Consider the following 17,020-nt stretch of genomic DNA (forward strand, 5'->3'; position numbering starts at 1 on the left):
GAACCTTCGTTATCACCAGGTGATAGATTGCTTCCAGCTTACCTCATATCTGATCATGTTCTGTACAGAGTATCACAAACCTCACTTGGACACACTGCAAGTGTAAAGGCAGAAATGTTTTGCTTTTTTGTTAGTTGTTTCTTACCTGATGCTTTTTTGTTTAATGTTCTGTAAAGGACCAAAACGTAGACATACACATTAGAAAGTAGGGAAATAATTGTTAAAACATCTGTATATTTCCTTTATCTGCCATTTGTAAGGACTGCTGTACCACATGAAAATGAATTTATGTTGCTTATAAGTTTATAAAATAGAAGAATTTAATCCAATTGCAACCTTTTTGAAATGATTTATAAAAAGTATTAGATTTAGTCTTAGATGTTGCTAAATTTAGACAATGGAAGTAAAATATAGGTATATAGCCCAATAAGACATCTTACATAGAGAAAAAAAAACCTATGCATATCAACTTAGCCAAAGTAATATGATTAAAACAGTGTCTCAATTAAGGCCATATCAAGATGTAATAAATTAAAGTGTGACCATGGGCAAGTTTTTTAACTTGTGCTCTAAGGTAAAATGGGAGTGACAATAATAGTACATGGATGAAGCTGGAAACCATCATTCTCAGCAAACTGACACAAGAACAGAAAACCAAACACTGCATGTTCTCACTCATAAGTGGGTGTTGAACAATGAGAACGCACAGACACAGGGAGGGGAACATCACACACAGGGGCCTGTCAAAGGTTGTGGAGCTAGGGGAGGGATAGCAGGGGTTGGGAGGCTAGGGGAGGGATAGCATTAGAAGAAATACCTAATGTAGATGACAGGGTGATAGATGCAGCAAACCATCATGGCATGTGTATGCCTATGTAACAAACCTGCACGTTCTTCACATGTCCCCCAGAACTTAAAATAAAATAAATAGATAGATACATAGATAGATAGATAGATAGATAGATAGATAGATAGATAGATAGATAGATAGTACTTACCTCATAGGGTTGTTGTAAAGTTAAGTGAAATTGAAAGCATGTCATATATGAAAAGCATGTCACGCATCATAAATTCTATCAGTAGCTATCATTAAAGTTCTACAATTCTTTATCTAAAACCACTGAAGCTAAATATGTCTTACATTCCAATTTTTGGAATTTTGGAAAAACAATACAGGTATACATATACATACCATATGTTAGTACCACTCCGGTGGAGTCCTGCTTATGTTTCTCCAAGATAATTGATCTCCCCTTGGATTATTTTTAGGGTCAGGGAAACTGATTACAGAGGGTGTAAAGCATATGTGGCAACTTGAAAAAGAAGGGGATTGATAAGGGAGGTGTGTGGCATTCAGCCTTGGCAGCTTCCAGTCCCACCACATACAGCAGTATTGCTAGTGCTGGCAAGTAATGTTTAAATAGGGTGGATTAAATAATTGATACAAAACTGTTACTTCTGTTAGAAGCCATCACTTTAGCAAGGACCCCTTTTTTTTTTTTCTTCTAATTGAGGCAGGGTATCAGTCTGTCACCCAGCCTGGTATACAGTGGTGTGATCTCCACTCACTGCAACCTCTCCACTTCCTAGGCTCAAGTGATTCTCCATCCTCAGCCTCCTGAATAGCTGGGACCACAGGCACAAGACTGTACTGTTGTCACTTCACTCTCTATTGTTCTCAGCTAATTTTTGTATCTTTTTTAGAGACAGAGTTTTGCTGTATTGCCCAAGCAGGACTCAAACTTTTTGAATTCAAAGCAATCTGCCCACCTCAGCCTCCCAAAGTGCTGGGATTACAGGTGTGAGCCACAGTGCCTGGTAGCACGGCCTTTCCTGATCTGGCCCCAATTCTTTCTCTGCCTCAACTTAGGTCACTCACTCATGTAATGTAACCTGATACTGAGTTTCTCAGTTATGACTTGTTTATACTTTTCTCAATTATTATTAAAATGTAAAGTCTAACTTCTGAGACTACCTCGTCATCAAAATCTTCATGGTTTCTCCAGTTATTCTCACATATATTTTTCAAAGACATTGTGGTTTTTAGAAGTTTCTAAAATGTTGGAAACAGGACAGTTTGCCAGATTGCTTGCAAGAGAGCTACCAGTTTCTTGGATCAGTAGTTATAGCATTCAACAACCCTTTGTGATTCTCCTCACCTCACATCCCGTTCTTCCATGTCCTGTAAGTACCAAGGCTTCTGTGTTTTCACAATGCTCTGTGCTTGCTCTGTCCTCCAGCAGAACCTGCTGGGCTGTTGAGAATCCATCTCCTTTTCATAAATAGTCCCACAGTGGCAGGGACCCTTTTGTACTCATGTTTATATCACCAACACTTAATGCAGCACTCACTAGAAAGGTGATCTGTGTGCATTCTTCAGTTGAATTGATAACATAACAATTAAAACATAGCATCTGTTTTAAACATTTCTTTATTAGAAACACAGTAAGAAATCTGATACCATTGAAAGTATAATATGAAAATTGATGTGGTTTTCAACTCTGGATACACAGAAGAGTCACCTATGCAGCCTTAAAAAAGTGGGGGGAGTGCCAAGAAAATCACCCGTTATTTTTTAATCTGAATCTTGGTGTAGCTCAGCTGTCTATAAATTCTTTAAACTCTACAGATAATTCTGATAAGCAGCTAAAGGTTGAGAACTATTCTTCTTGAGTAATAAGTACTATATAAATTAGATAATATGTGTAAAGCACTTTGCACAGTACCTAGCAGATAGTTGCTAAGAAAATATTTGTATGCCTAAAAAATAAAGTGTTGGCATTTCTGTAATATTGTCCATTCATTTGTTCTGCCAGACAGCTATTGAGACCTGCAATGGGCCAAATTGTTCAAAAATACCTTATTCCAAAGGGAAATTTGAAGTTTTCTATTCAGAACTTGAAATTATGAATTCAAATGAAAGAAAAGTATAACTTTAAGGATGATAGAATACATGAGACACACTTATATCAGAAAGCTTTTGCAGATCTTAAGTCATCTTCTAGTGAAGCCTGATGTGCCAGCATACTTTACAGCTGTCACTATTAGAATTTAAGCTCTACAAGGCAGGAATCTTCCTTTTTTGTTCATCAGCACTTCTTAAGCACCTAACATATTGAGTTGTTGTCCAGTGAATATATTCTAAACTGTTGTCAGTAATAGAGGACCATTCTTCTAGGCAAACCAAAAGGACGTTTTTGTGCAGAAGAGCACCAAAAAAACATGTTCAGTGGTCCTGTGAAGAGATCGACTTGGTGTGCGTTGCTGGTAACTAGTTTTCCAGTAAGGCTGCAGCCTACAGTGCCCAGGAGGGAAGGTACACCAAGTGTCCATAGAAAGATCACAGAGAACATTTTGTGATGGGCCCTAATACCAGGTTCAGGATTCCACAGAGTTTTATTTGTTTGTTTGTTTTGTTTTTTATCAGTGAAGATGCTCCCCATGCTCATAACCTCCACACTGGTCCAAGTGAATGTCACCTTGCTTATGGAGCACCCGGAGCCTGGCTGCTGCTGGCTCCACGTCCACTTCACCGCTGAGCTATCATGTCTCCATACTGCAGCCCACATGGTTTTTCCCGTATAATTATATGCTCTCATAATACCTAGCAGTTTTCCTTCATAACTGCAATTTTATATTGAAGTGATTCTTGGATCCGTATCTGTTTCTTTTTTAAATCTGTTCACTGTCACCTACCCCAGTGCCTACCACAGTGCTGGAACATACACAGTGCTCAGTAAATATTTATTGAATAAATGTAGAGAGGTAGAATTTTACTTTACATCAGTAATTTTAAAACAAAGTAGGTATTCTTATCACAATTTCTTAACTGATTTAAACACAGTACTGTAAGTATCATAGTTTAAATTCTTTTAATGCTACATATTTAAAGAGTGAGCCTGTATAATTTGATACGAAGATTGATGTAAGTTAGTGTGCCACCACATTCCCCAGAAACACTTTTTAAACCATCTGCTGCTCTAACATTGTGTCAAAGCAAGATGCTGACAATCTCATAAAAAATCAAAAGGGATAATTATTTCACATGTGTAAATATTACAGCTCACAATCAGTGTTTTCCTAAAGAGTAATAGATATGGCTTTGAAATCTAAATATCAAATGTGTTTGTCAGAAATCCCCTCAAAAAGATACTTTTGTATAGCAGATGGAAGGATTGGCTGTAAAAACAAATGCATGATTAACAAGTGATGCAGAGAAATACTGTAACCTGGCTCATAACATGTTGATAGACCATTTCTAATGGTATTGGAAGAGCCAGGGAATCCAATACCAAAATGTTCCATGCCTTGACCAACTCAGTGTAGTTGGACTTGGGAAATTAAAAACAGAAATCCAAAAAAATAGTCTTAAGGAACCCAACCTTGATCTTGGTCTTTCCCCAAAGTTGTATATTTTTTGAACTTATAACCACATACTTCATTTGTGGCAGCCTTCCCGGCCTCCCTGTCATTTGTTAACTAATCTCTGACCTCTTTTCTACTCTCCAGACCTTCCCCAGAACCTTAGTCTGTGGTAACAGTTCTCCTTCTTACATTTCCCCAGTATTTCAACCTGTTTTTTTCAATGTTAGGTTCCATAAAATTCTAATATGTAGTTTCAATGCTTCATGCAAATAAGTATCATTAAAATTACTGGTGATGTCTGTGACAGTATGCATAATTGATAGTATTTTATAAGTCATCCTTTGCCAGAAAAAAACAAAGCATAAGGATCTGTTTTCTTGTGTTTCTTTATAAGAAATCTTAGTTTTCTTGTTAATGTTTCTGGGAAATTAATTGATATTTGAAATTAAACAACTACAGTGAAAATCCTGAAGCTTGAGTCAAAAGACATGTCTGAATTTGAATCCTTACTGTGTCATTTATTGTGTGACCTTCAGTGAGCCACACAGTAAACCTTATGAAATCTTATGCTTAACTAAAGTAGAAAAATCCCTGTCAATAATGACCAGGTAGAAAATGGGTTCCCAATAAAATGGAATTTCAGGGCAACAAAAGTCTAAAAGGCCCCCAAAAAAATCACACCACTGTCATTTGAACAATAGCTAGTTACTTGCATTTTCTGGCATTGTTAATCACTAAATCTGGGTTTTCCTCTGAATTCCACACAAAGCATGTACTACACAACAACTTTATCATCAAATACTTGCTTTCTACATACATTTTAGGACAAGCTACCACCAGAAACAAACCAATACAAATACATCAGGACTGAACAGTCTCAGTAGTGGGTGAGACACCTTTTGCAGAATCCTGCCAAACAAAGGAACTGAATAGGCTGTGGGCAAAGCAAATGAGGGAGATTTACGGAATGAAATATTTTAAATATTAATAATTCATACATGGTACTATATTTTCTGCAAAAGAAAATTAACATTTAGTAACACACTAACGAATTTTATCTCCAGAGATTAGTGTACTGGCAAAGTATTCAGATTACAATGGAGAGCTATGGACAGCAGATACTAAAAACACCCCAGCCTTGCAGATCTTGAGGTAACGATGGCCTTCACTGACCACTGCGTTTGCCAGAGATACAGAAGAAAACTTGCAGCATGATCACCTGCCTGCTGCACTTCCAACTCTAAGCAGCAAACTTCAAGGAGTTCCCAGTGGGCAAGGGGAGTAGAGAAGAGAAGCATGATAAATGTAAACCTAAAAGATGGTAAAATGGGATACAATCCCCATTCAAATCCCAGAGATGTGGGCAAGTCCTCAAAAGTAATTGTTAGAAGACAAAACTGGCCACACTTCACTTCCCCAAAAACATCATACATAGAAATTTCGGGGATAACTGGAAAAGTAGAGAACTGCTCAATGAAAACTGAGCTCTTCAAGGCTGAGACACATCCTCTATTATCCAGGCAGCATTGCCACTTGCTTTTTAGCAGGGAATGCAGTTGGTCAGTGACACCAAATGGCTTTGCAGAGCAACTTTTTAAATGTTTCTTGTACAACAAAGCCTAGGCCTATGAGGATTGAGGCAGCCCTTTAAGACCTGTGACCACAGGTTCCGAAGGTTCCAGGTCTGGCCCTTCCTTCCCAGACACAATGTCAAACATAGAATCTCCTGTCATGTTACATTTTATATTTTGAAATATGGAAGTATATTTTAAATACTCTTAAGGCATTTATTTGTTGCAACATTCTCTGATTTCACATTAGCTTAAAATTCAATTCAGTCTTTACATTTCTTCACTGAGGTCGCCGCCTCAGCATGTAACATAACACCTCCTCCAGCACTCAGTGTGACCCGCATCCGCACCGTGAGCCCCACGGTCAGCCTCTTTGTTTACCAGGTGAACCAACTAGATGTTGATACTGCTCTGCTACAAGGTGAAAGCTCCTAAAGTCGAACTTGTTAGAAAAGGAGTGAAACATCTGCAAAGTACATTCTAAGAAGAGGTACTTTTGCTTATGAAAAGAAATCAGTGAATCCTCTAAGGATAATAAAAGGTAGTATTTTACAGTTAAGCACATGATTTGGAGTGAAGAATTCAGATGTTGCTCTGCTGGTCCAGGCTGTTAATACTCTTCTTGCTCCTCATATCGGCCCCTTTCATCAGGTATCACAAAGCCTGCATCTGTGGCATACAGAATTTCCGCAATCCTCTGCAATACAGGGTCAGTTTCCCCCTCATTCTCCTGGCACATCAATTCAGTGTTCCATAGCTTTCCAAAGTAGAAATCCCTCTCTTTCTCCAAGTCTTCAACACCAAATTTCAGTACGTTGAGCTGCTACATCAACTCAGGTGCCTCATCCCCATTGCCCACATGAGGGTTCTTTCACACCGCGCCAGGGCCAGCCTTAGGAGGCACAGCAGTTCTTTTTATTGAGATGGGCTTCTGGGGAACTGCACTGTGGGAACTGAGAGGTTTCTTAGGTTTATTCAGAGCTGGAGCACTGAGGGAGGGAGGCACTGCCAATTTCTTGACCTTGTCTGGCAGCCACAGGGTCATAGTCTTTTCCATCATAGTTTGCATCTGAAAACTTCTTGAACCACTGAACAAATTCAAAATTGTCCTGAAACTTTTACTAACTTGTCAACAGGAATTATTCTGTCAACACCCATCATCTTAAAACCCGCTTGTAGTCTTCTGAAGTTCTGGATATACTCGTGTTCTAGCTTAGCTTGGAATTTTACTTTCTTCAAGGCAATGGAGCCAAGGAACAGCAAGTCCATAAACTAACAGTAGGCAGCCCCTGAGCACAGCTGTTTGATCTTTGTCAGATCCAACTGCAGGGACTCATTGATCCAGGCCAGCATGTCACATCGACTTAGGTTATCACTGGTGCCTGATGTTGAGTATATGTACGTTCAATGCCATCTTCGGTGCAGCTGCTTCCACTGCCCACACCCAGCTCCTATTCCAGTTCCTTACTTTTTAGGCAAGAGTGAATTTGCTGAATAGATTATATGACAACAAAAATAAGGACTCTGAGGAAAATTACTGATTTAGAAAGAACTTCTGCTTTAATATCATTAACAACAGCTGTCCTTCATATATGTATATAACATTTCGTTTAAACTTGACAACAGTCTTATGAAAGATTTTTTTAAACTGTTTTACAGATGAGAAATTGAACTAACTTTAAGCTGACAGAGAATAAATGCTGAAGCCTAATTTCTGATATATGTTTGTTTGGCTTCAAAGCCTGGTTTTTAACTGTTCTGTACCATCTTCTAAAATGATGACAGTAAGATGGAGAAACCTGCTTGAAAATGAAAACATGAGTCTATAAAAGTAAATACGGTATTACACAGGCCTCACACACATGCCCGGGCACTGCTGAGGCTTCCCGGCCTGGTGGACTCGCGTGTGCTGGGGGAGGAAAGAGGCACAGTGGGAACTGAGGCGGTTCTCATCAGGAAAACGTTGTTCTCCTTTTCACCTTTTTCTTGAAATCTAATAACAATTCGTATTTTTTTTTCAGTAATGTAGAACCATCTGCAACCTTTTAAGCAACATTTTAATAGGAAGGAGTAGCAGGACATTGCTGTTTTCTGTTAAAATAAGAAATTAAGGTTAGCTATCTCTATATCAGAAAAATATAGGGATACTCACATGCCTTATTTCAGAATGCACTGCTCTATCTTTTGGAACTAGGTTAAACTCTGAATTAATCATAAATTCCATCAAGTTAGATGTTAAATTCTTCTCTCATGCAAGGATGTAATCAGCTCCAAGCTCTTGTGGCAACTTTCTCTAGTCACTAAGAATCCAGGCTGCCTCTGCCTATCTCTTCCATACTCTTTCACCCTGGCCTCTATCCCAAAGCTCTTCTCATTCACAGTGGGTGTGATACTTCCAGCTGCCAAGCTGAGTTGCAGGCAGGAAGAAGGGGGAAGAGTGGAAAGCCGTGCCCCTATGTGAGTTGACCTTCTGTTAGGAAATGTCCTGGAAGCTTCACTTGGTGAATTTTGCTCCTGCCTCATTGACTACCACATCCGCAAAAGGAGTGACACATCATTACCAGCACCCACTCCCCAGTCATCTGTTGGTAAGAAAGAAGGTGAAGATGTGTGTTAAACAGGCAGCAACGGATGCCTATTGATTCTTCCCTTTTAACATATAAATTAGGGATTTTTCTTTAAGATGTTTTACTTTTACCAAGATATAGTGTACACACAGCAAAGAGCATAAATTTTTATTTCCCTGAAAAAAAAATAGTTCAGTGAATGTTAACATACATATATACCCACGTAACTAAGAGGAGAACATTTCCAGCACCCCAGAAGTTTCTCTGGCTTTTTCTCTTAGATGTTGATTATGAATTATATGGATTTTTTAAAAATACCCAAACATATCTCTTACTACTCTGAGAATGTAGTGATTGACAGCTAAATTAGATAGTAGTGAGAAGCAGGTGGTGTTGAAAGGATGTTCACTTGGCATTCAGAGTAACTAGACTTCTATCCTGATTCTGTACATTCTAGTCATGTGTCTAAACTTTATGTCTCTGATTAGCTGCCTTCTTAATACTAAGGCAGAATGAATGCTGTGGTTCTTCTTAGAATTATTTTTTTCTTCGTCTTTGTCTAGCTTTTCTCCTAGTTGTCAATTGAGGCATTTCTTCTTCCAGGAATCTTCCCATGTCTCCCAAAACTGGTTCAGGTATCCCACCTCTGACTTCCTACAGAACTCTGGGTTTCTCAGTATTATGGTGTGCCATTTCCCTATTGACGCTTGTCTGACTTATACACTAGACTAAACGTGATTTATCACAAAGACCAAATCTTGGTTGCTGCTGCGTTCCAAGGCCCAGCAACACAGTGGGTGCCCCGTAAATATCTGCTGAACAGATGTCAAATGAAAAAGGTGGTCTCTGCAACTCCTAAATTCATACTAAGATTATTTCACAAAACACAGTAGAAGTAGTTAGAGTTTGTTTTCTTAAATGGCAGAAAAGTATTATTGTTTTTAAACCTAAATTTATGAAATAGACGTAATAACTTTATTGCAACTTTATTTTAAAGATGAAAGATAAATTGTGTAGAATGCATGGCTTATAATAGGTAATTGATAAGTGATATCTATTGTTAGTGTTATATTCAATCTTATTTGCATGTCTTTGGGTCTCTGTGAGTGTGAACTCATTGTCTTCACATGCCCATCACCTAACATCAGAAAGTAGTGGTTGCAATCGGTCTGTCTCTAAATCAGTCTTGCCAGAAACTTCCAGGGCACATGCTTCCTTATTGCTTCCTCTGAGTAATCTGTCTTCCTTAGTTTTCTTACACAGAAGGTGGTACTCCAGTTTTGTGGGGAATAAAATAAGAGAAAAAGGATTCAGAGTGCCTCATGAGAGATTAAGCATAAAGCAAGAACTTTCTGGCACACCTGTTCGAGGGTATTACTGTGATAGATTATTCAGGTTTCATCCCTAGAAGTCTTTGGAAGTGAAGAGATAATCATTTCTCTCAGAAGATTAAGATAGTTTAGCCTGAAGGCCAGTGGATGGGCCACATGTCCTCTCAAGGTTGATTTCTTCCCTTTGATTCAGCAAAGTACTGTTAAGTTCCTGCACTTTGTAGTGGAGATAAAGTTTAGAAGTATTTCATGGTAGAAAAGGGAAAGGACCAGCTGTAAAAGACAAAGTTTGTGTTTCTGATTCTCTGGCAAACCTGTATCAGCATTTGAAATCTTTTTATTTGACAAACTGATTATTATATCTGAGGTTTGGCAAACTTAATTACAATAGGGTTAAGAATAAAAGTTACCATTTATTTTGTACTGACTAAATGGCAGGCCAGTGACTAGTGTTCTATGTAGGCGAACTCATTTCATTATTACTCATTCATTATCAGCCTGGCTTTAAGGCAGCTGCGGCAGACAATTATTGAGCAGAAAGTATAAGCCAGATTCCTTCATTCATTCATTCCTTCTATCAGTGTCTTTTATAGAGCACCTTCTATGTTTGAAACAATTCTAGAATTTGGAACTCAAAAGATTTAGCTCCCTGACCAAGCTTACCCTGCTTATAAATGGAAGAAGAGGATTCAAAACTAAGAGAGCCTTTAATCCAAACTCATGACACCATGCTAGGTCTCCATAATAATGACTTTGTCCATAAAATGCTTTCACATACAATCTTAGTTGATCCTACAGCAGCCAGTGAAATTGGCAGAATGTGAAATGGAGAGGCATTGGTTTGAGGTGCAGAGACATACTGAAGTTATTGATTGAGACATCTAGAATACTGTGGCACGGTTTGAACGCGTGTTCTATGTCTGAGCCTGAATACTTCACCTAATAGGAGAGCAAATGCTCTAACCCCAGTAAACTCAGTAACTCCTGTCAGGCTTCTACCTGTTTCATGGCTGCAGACTCCACCCAGAGGGTAACTGGTGGAAGACTGCAGAAAAGGCTGAGACAGGGGCAGAAACACCTCCGGAGTGGGAAGCATTCTGCTGCTGGACCCTGTTAGGAGATGGTTTATGGTAGGAGTGAAGAGATGAGAGACCAGCCACCAGCATTTACAGTGACATTCCTGGGGGTGGGGAGGGAGTAAGGAATGTCTGGGTAGCAAGGTTAGAAAACCCCCTGGAAGAGAACCTGGAACAAGTAATTGCCTGTGGAGTCTCACCTGAGCTTGATGGAGCAACAGTGCCTGTGCTTCCTGAGGAAGGAGCCCTTGGGTCTGGAATTCCTGTGGTGTTCTGGGTTTCAGCAGACTGACTCCCTGGGTAGTAACAGGGTAGTCCAATATTACTAATTTTGATAACATAAAACCTTGGTCTCAGAGAAATTAAGAGCATTGTTGTATTTACACAGACCTTTGTTCTAATCCTGGCTTCACCACTTACCAGCTGTGTGATTTTAAGTAAGTTTCTTAATTTGCCAAACCTGTTTTTTTTTTTTTTTCGTTTTGTGAAATGGGATAATATCTACCTGAAATGAGTTATGAATTTAATATATGTATGTATGTATGTATGTATACAGACTTGTGTTGCTTAACAATAGGGATACATTCTGAGAAGTATGTCCTTAGGTAATTTCATCATTGGGGGAACATCATAGAGTGACATACTCAAACCTAGATGGTATTGCCTAATGTACACCTAGGCTAGATGATACAGCCTCTTGCTTCTAGGCTACAGACCTGGACAGCATGTCACTGCACTGACTACTGTGGGCAGTGGTAACAGTGGTCTGTATCTGCATATCTAAATCTATCTGAAAATAGAAAAGATGCAGTAAAAATATGGTATGAAAAATAAAAGATGATATCCCTGTATAAGGCACTTAACCATGAATGGAGCTTGAAGGACTGGAAGTTGCTCTGGATGAGTCAGTGAGTGTCTTTGAAGGCCTGAGACATTACTGTGCACTACTGTAGATTTCATAAGCATTGTATACATAGGCTACACTACATGTATTAAAAAGTATTTTTTAGCCAGGCGCGGTGGCTCATGCCTGTAAGCACTTTGGGAGGCTGAGGCAGGCAGATCACAAGGTCAGGAGTTAGAGACCAGTCTGACCAACATTGTGAAACCCCATCTCTACCAAAAATACAAACAGATTAGTCAGGCATGGTGACGTGCTCCTGTAATCCCAGCTACTTGGGAGGCTAATGCAGAGGTATTACTTAAACCCAGGAGTTGCAGGTTGAAGTGAGCCAAGATCACACCACTGCACTTCCAGCCTAGGCGACAGAGCAAGACTCCGTTTCAAAAAAAAAAAAAAAGTATTTTTCTTCAATAATTAGCAGCTTACTATACCTTTTTTTACTTTATAAACTTTAATTTTTTAACTTTTTGACTCTTTTGTAATAACACATAGCTTAAAACACAAATATATTGTGCAACTGTACAAAAATATATCCTTGTTTTATAAGCTTTTTCTGTTTTTAAACTAATTTTTTTTAACTTTTTTAACTTTTTTGTTAAAAACTAAGGCAGATACACACTCCACGGTGTCAGGATCATCTACATCCTTGTCTTCCGCCTCCACATCTTGTGGCTCTGGAAGATCTTCAGGGACAGTAACATGCATGAAGCTGTCATCTCCTAGGATAAGAGTACCTTCTTCTTTTCCCTCCTGAAGGACCTGCCCGAAGCTGTTCTTCAGACCAAGTAGAGACAGCCAAACAGCTTTGGGCAGGCCCTTCAGGAGGAAAGCAGAAGTTATAGTTTTTTTTTTTTTTTTCTTTTTAATAAGTAGAAGGAATACACTCTAAAGTAATGTATGGCAAATACACAACCACTGGCATAGTCCTTTAATTTACTTATCAAATAAGATGTACCATACATAATTGTATGTGCTAGACTTTTCTATGACCAGCAGCACAATAGATTTGTCTGTACCTGTGTCACCAACACCAGTAATGCATTGCGCTGTGATGCTACCACGGCTACATCGATAGCAATATTTCAGCTCGTTATAATCTGAAGGGACTGCCCTGGTATATGTGGTCTGGCATTGACTCAGACATCATTATGTGGTGCTTACTGTTTCTGTATACACATGCCCACACACACTTCCTCTAAAAAACTCAAAGCCAAAGTGTGAAAGCATTGTCTCAGCTTGCTGTCTCCACCTCATCTTATTCCACTTTCTCTTGAACTTGATGTTTTGGTCCCCATCCTGCTACTGAAACAGCTCTGTTCAGGTCCTCAGTGACTTCCTCTTAGCACCTTTGCCGAACTTGGTTGGGGATCCGTCCTTCCTTCTGAAGAGCCTTAGGCCCTCACCATCTTGGAGCTTCTGGGCTCCTCTCTCTCTGGCTGGGTATTCTCCATCTCTTGCTAGACCCTCCTCTTCTTGCTGTCTGCATTCTGGAGTCTAGGGGGCCCAGTCCTTTGACCTCTTCTCCATTTGCTGTCTTCTCAGTGGACTGACTGTCTCATGGTTTTAAGGACCAAAAGGAATGATGATGACTCCCAGATTTATTCTGCAGATCAGACCTGTCTCCTCACCCCTAGATCCTCTTTCCAGCAGGCTCCTTACTTTCTCCAGAGGGAGGTCTGATAGGCCTCTCAAACCTAACGTGTTCCAAATCAAACACCTGAAGTCTCCCTGCCCTGAAAGCTGTTGCTGCTGGCCTCTTCCTTTTCTCTGTAAATGAAAATTCTGTTTTTTTGTTGTTTTTTTTTTCTTGGAACCATAGAAACGTTCAGAATTTCCCATTTCACTTAACCAGAATTTTAAAACACACACACATAGGAAACCAAAGCCTCTCAGTGGCCTGCATGGCCTTACATAGTCCACTGCCTTCTCACTGATTCGCTGGACTTCTGCCTTGTCCTCTCAGCTACAAGTGCACTGCCTTCCTTGCTACTCCTCAGCTGTACCAAGAATGTGCCCCCTGAAGGACTTTGACATTTGATAGTCCCTCTGCTCACAGTACTGTGCCCCAGATAATATCTGCATATCTCCTCCAATTCCTTTATATCTCAGCTCAGAGCATACCTTATTAGAGAGCATTCTCTGACTAGACTATAAAATAACAACTTTAGTTCAGTTGTTTCAATCTCTTAACTGTTCTTCTTACTCTCAGTAGCACAGCTGATCATGTGACATGTTATGTATATATATATATATATATATAAATTGTTTATTGTCTGCCTTTTCCATTAAAGTCAGCTCCATGAAAGTAGTGAATTTGTGTTCTTAAATATTTTTTAAATAACTTGAATCCATGAATGCATGCTTGCACGCATGATATGATTGCCTCACATTATTTGATTCTGTGCATGGCTGCTGCCGAAGTTGCTAAGTGGCAGAGCCAGGACTCTGCTGCACAGTGCAGTGTTCTTCAGGCCCTCACTTCCCACCGGGTGGTAGATAGATACTTAGCAACAAGGCTTCACTGCTGTACACCTCAGTTTGCATATGAATGCAAGTGTAAATGGATAACTTTCTTTGAGAGCAATGGCAGGACTTAAAAGCCAGGTGAGTCTACTTTCCTTGTTGAATTTATAGAAATATAAGCTGATGTTAATGCCACAGTAAGGTTCAGATTTTAATGGCCTTCATTTTATGAAATATAGGGACTGTTAAATATTTAAATAAAGCCAGTTTCATTTTTTTAAATTTATTTATTTTACGTTAGATGCATACTATATCTGGCATTTCTCCCCATGTTATCCTTCACCACCTTCCCCTCCCTCCTCATCCCCCACTGTCTCTCCCCTATCCCCCCAACTGCCTCCAGTGTGTGATGCTTCTCTCCCTGAGTCCGTGTGTTCTCATTATTCAACACCAACCTATGAGTAAGAACATACGGTGTTTGGCTTTCTGTTCTTGTGTCAGTTTGCTGAGAATGATGGTTTCCACATTCATCCAAATACCTGCAAAGGATAAGAACTCATCATTTTTTATGACTGTGTAGTATTCCATGGTGTATATGTACCACATTTTCTTTGTCTAGTCTATCATTGATGGGCATTTGGGTTGGTTCCAGGTCTTTGCTGTTGTATACAGGGCTGCAGTGAACATACATGTGCATGTGTTTTTATAGTGGAACAATTCATTGGTGTTTTAATTAATTTATTAGTATCAGAGGAAAGAATCTGTTCTCTTATCTATAATTTTAAAATTCTGTTTTGTCCCTGGAGAATAAATTTTCCGTTATGATTTTTTAAAATATTTTATTTTTACAAGCAGTTCTAGATTCACAGCAAAATTGAGAGGAAGGTACAGATTTCCATAAACACCATGCCTCCTGGTTATCCACATCTTCCACCAGAGTGGTATGTTTTTTACAGTCAGTGAACCTACATTCACACGTGATTGTCACTCAAAGTCCTTAGTTTACATTCTCATTAGGGTTCACTCTTGGTGTTGTACTTTCTGTGCGTTTGCATAAATGTCTAATGACATGTGTCCACCATTAGAGTAGCACACAGAGTACTCCACTGCCTTAAACAACCTCTATGCTCTGCCCAGTCATTCCTCCCTTCCCTCAACCCCTGCCAATTGCTGACTCAGTTACATTTTTAAAAATACTATGGTGTATATACAGTTGATATCAACCCATTCCTTAAAATAGGATTCTATTATAAACTGGGATTTTTGTTAACTCTTAATTAAACAAGGAGCAGGAATGATTCCTCAAATTGCTTTTAAGCGCTACTTCCCACTGTTTTTCCCAAATCACATTTTATAGCTTGAGAAATATGGTGAAATTATTTTTTAAGTTTGTCCTTGTTTTCCATCCCCTGTCAGCACTGTGATGGATGTTCTCTGAGCAGTGAAATGGCTAACAGTCAGGTTCACAATATCAACTCTGAAAGGTCTATAATTTAGAAAGCCAGACCTTCAATTTTTGTAAGCTGATAGGATTTCTGAACCTTTCTCTTAGAGGGGGATTCTCTGATTACACTATAAATTTGGTTTTGTGTTTTCAATGGAAAATTATTTAAATATTACAATTATTGGCAAGTGAATGTGATTTTTTATTTCTAAAGAAAATTATTTATTTGAAACTTAAGTTTGTTTCTCTTTTCTTACATCTTGGCACTAGTAGATAAAACATGCCAGTTAGGTAACTGAAGCTATTCTCATAGTAAAACTGTTTGTAAAGATTTGAGGGTAATCTCTAAATTTGCATTGCTTATGTGACATCCCAGTTTCTCTGATTTTTTGCTGTCTGCCGCAGACAGCTGAGCTTTGTAATCATGGTATTATGTGAGATCTGAGACTAAGCCGTTGTGACGTCGGGCTCTGTCCTCTGGCTAGCTAGTTAGTGAATGTTTTCTCCCTCGTCACTGCTGGACAAGGAGACAGTTTTCCAGATAAAAGAATCATTCTGCAGGATAGGGTATAATGCTTACTCTGCTGGCCTCCTGAAATTTACAGCAGCCATGCGTCCTAGGCCACTGGTTCTGAAAGTTTTTGATCTCAGAATCCCTGTATATTTCATACTCTTAACAAAATTAGTAAAGTACATTGGTGTTGTGTGGGGAAAAAATTACTGAGAGCCACAACATGCTTCAGTGTATGTGGTTTATATATATTAATATTTATCATATTAGAAATTAAAACAAACATTAAAAAATATCAATCATTAAATGTAACATTCAACCCATTGCTTGTTAATATAATCTATTTTTATGAAAAAAAATCTCTATTTTCTAAAAAAAAAAATGGTAAGAATTATGGATTATCATTTATGTTTTTGTGCTCATTCTGATGTGATATATTGTTTTGGTTGTAGTTGGAACAACAGGTATGTAGTTGGAAAGGGGAATGTAGCCTTTTCAAATAATTGTTGATATTCTTCTTTGATACTACAGCAAAACTTAGCAGGTAGAAGTTTCTTAAAGATTAGTTGTAATGTAGACTAAAACCATACCAGTAACCTTTTCATATTCTGTTACATTAAAATATCTTGGTCTGCCTTACACTTGATGGGTTTTATGGCATCATGCATATAACATTTGAAAAATGTCACTTCATTGAGTTATGTTTATCTTCACAGTGCTGTGACATATTTCATTAGGTAATATCAAAAAAGTCATATTATCACCACTGATCTCAACAGAGATAAATA

The 17,020-nt window shown here is 38.7% G+C and overlaps 1 protein-coding gene and 1 pseudogene across 7 annotated transcripts in view; one reads left to right on the forward strand and one right to left on the reverse strand.

Annotated features, from left to right (window-relative positions):
• Positions 1–17,020, forward strand: part of KHDRBS3 (KH RNA binding domain containing, signal transduction associated 3) — a 197,683-nt gene that overhangs the window by 160,073 nt on the left and 20,590 nt on the right. The gene's annotated exons all lie outside the window — the stretch shown is intronic.
• On the reverse strand, positions 6,464–13,265 carry LOC104652298 (microtubule-associated protein RP/EB family member 1-like; annotated as a pseudogene).

Source organism: Saimiri boliviensis, chromosome 15, assembly GCF_048565385.1.
Source record: "Saimiri boliviensis isolate mSaiBol1 chromosome 15, mSaiBol1.pri, whole genome shotgun sequence".
Classification (NCBI taxonomy): domain Eukaryota; kingdom Metazoa; phylum Chordata; class Mammalia; order Primates; family Cebidae; genus Saimiri; species Saimiri boliviensis.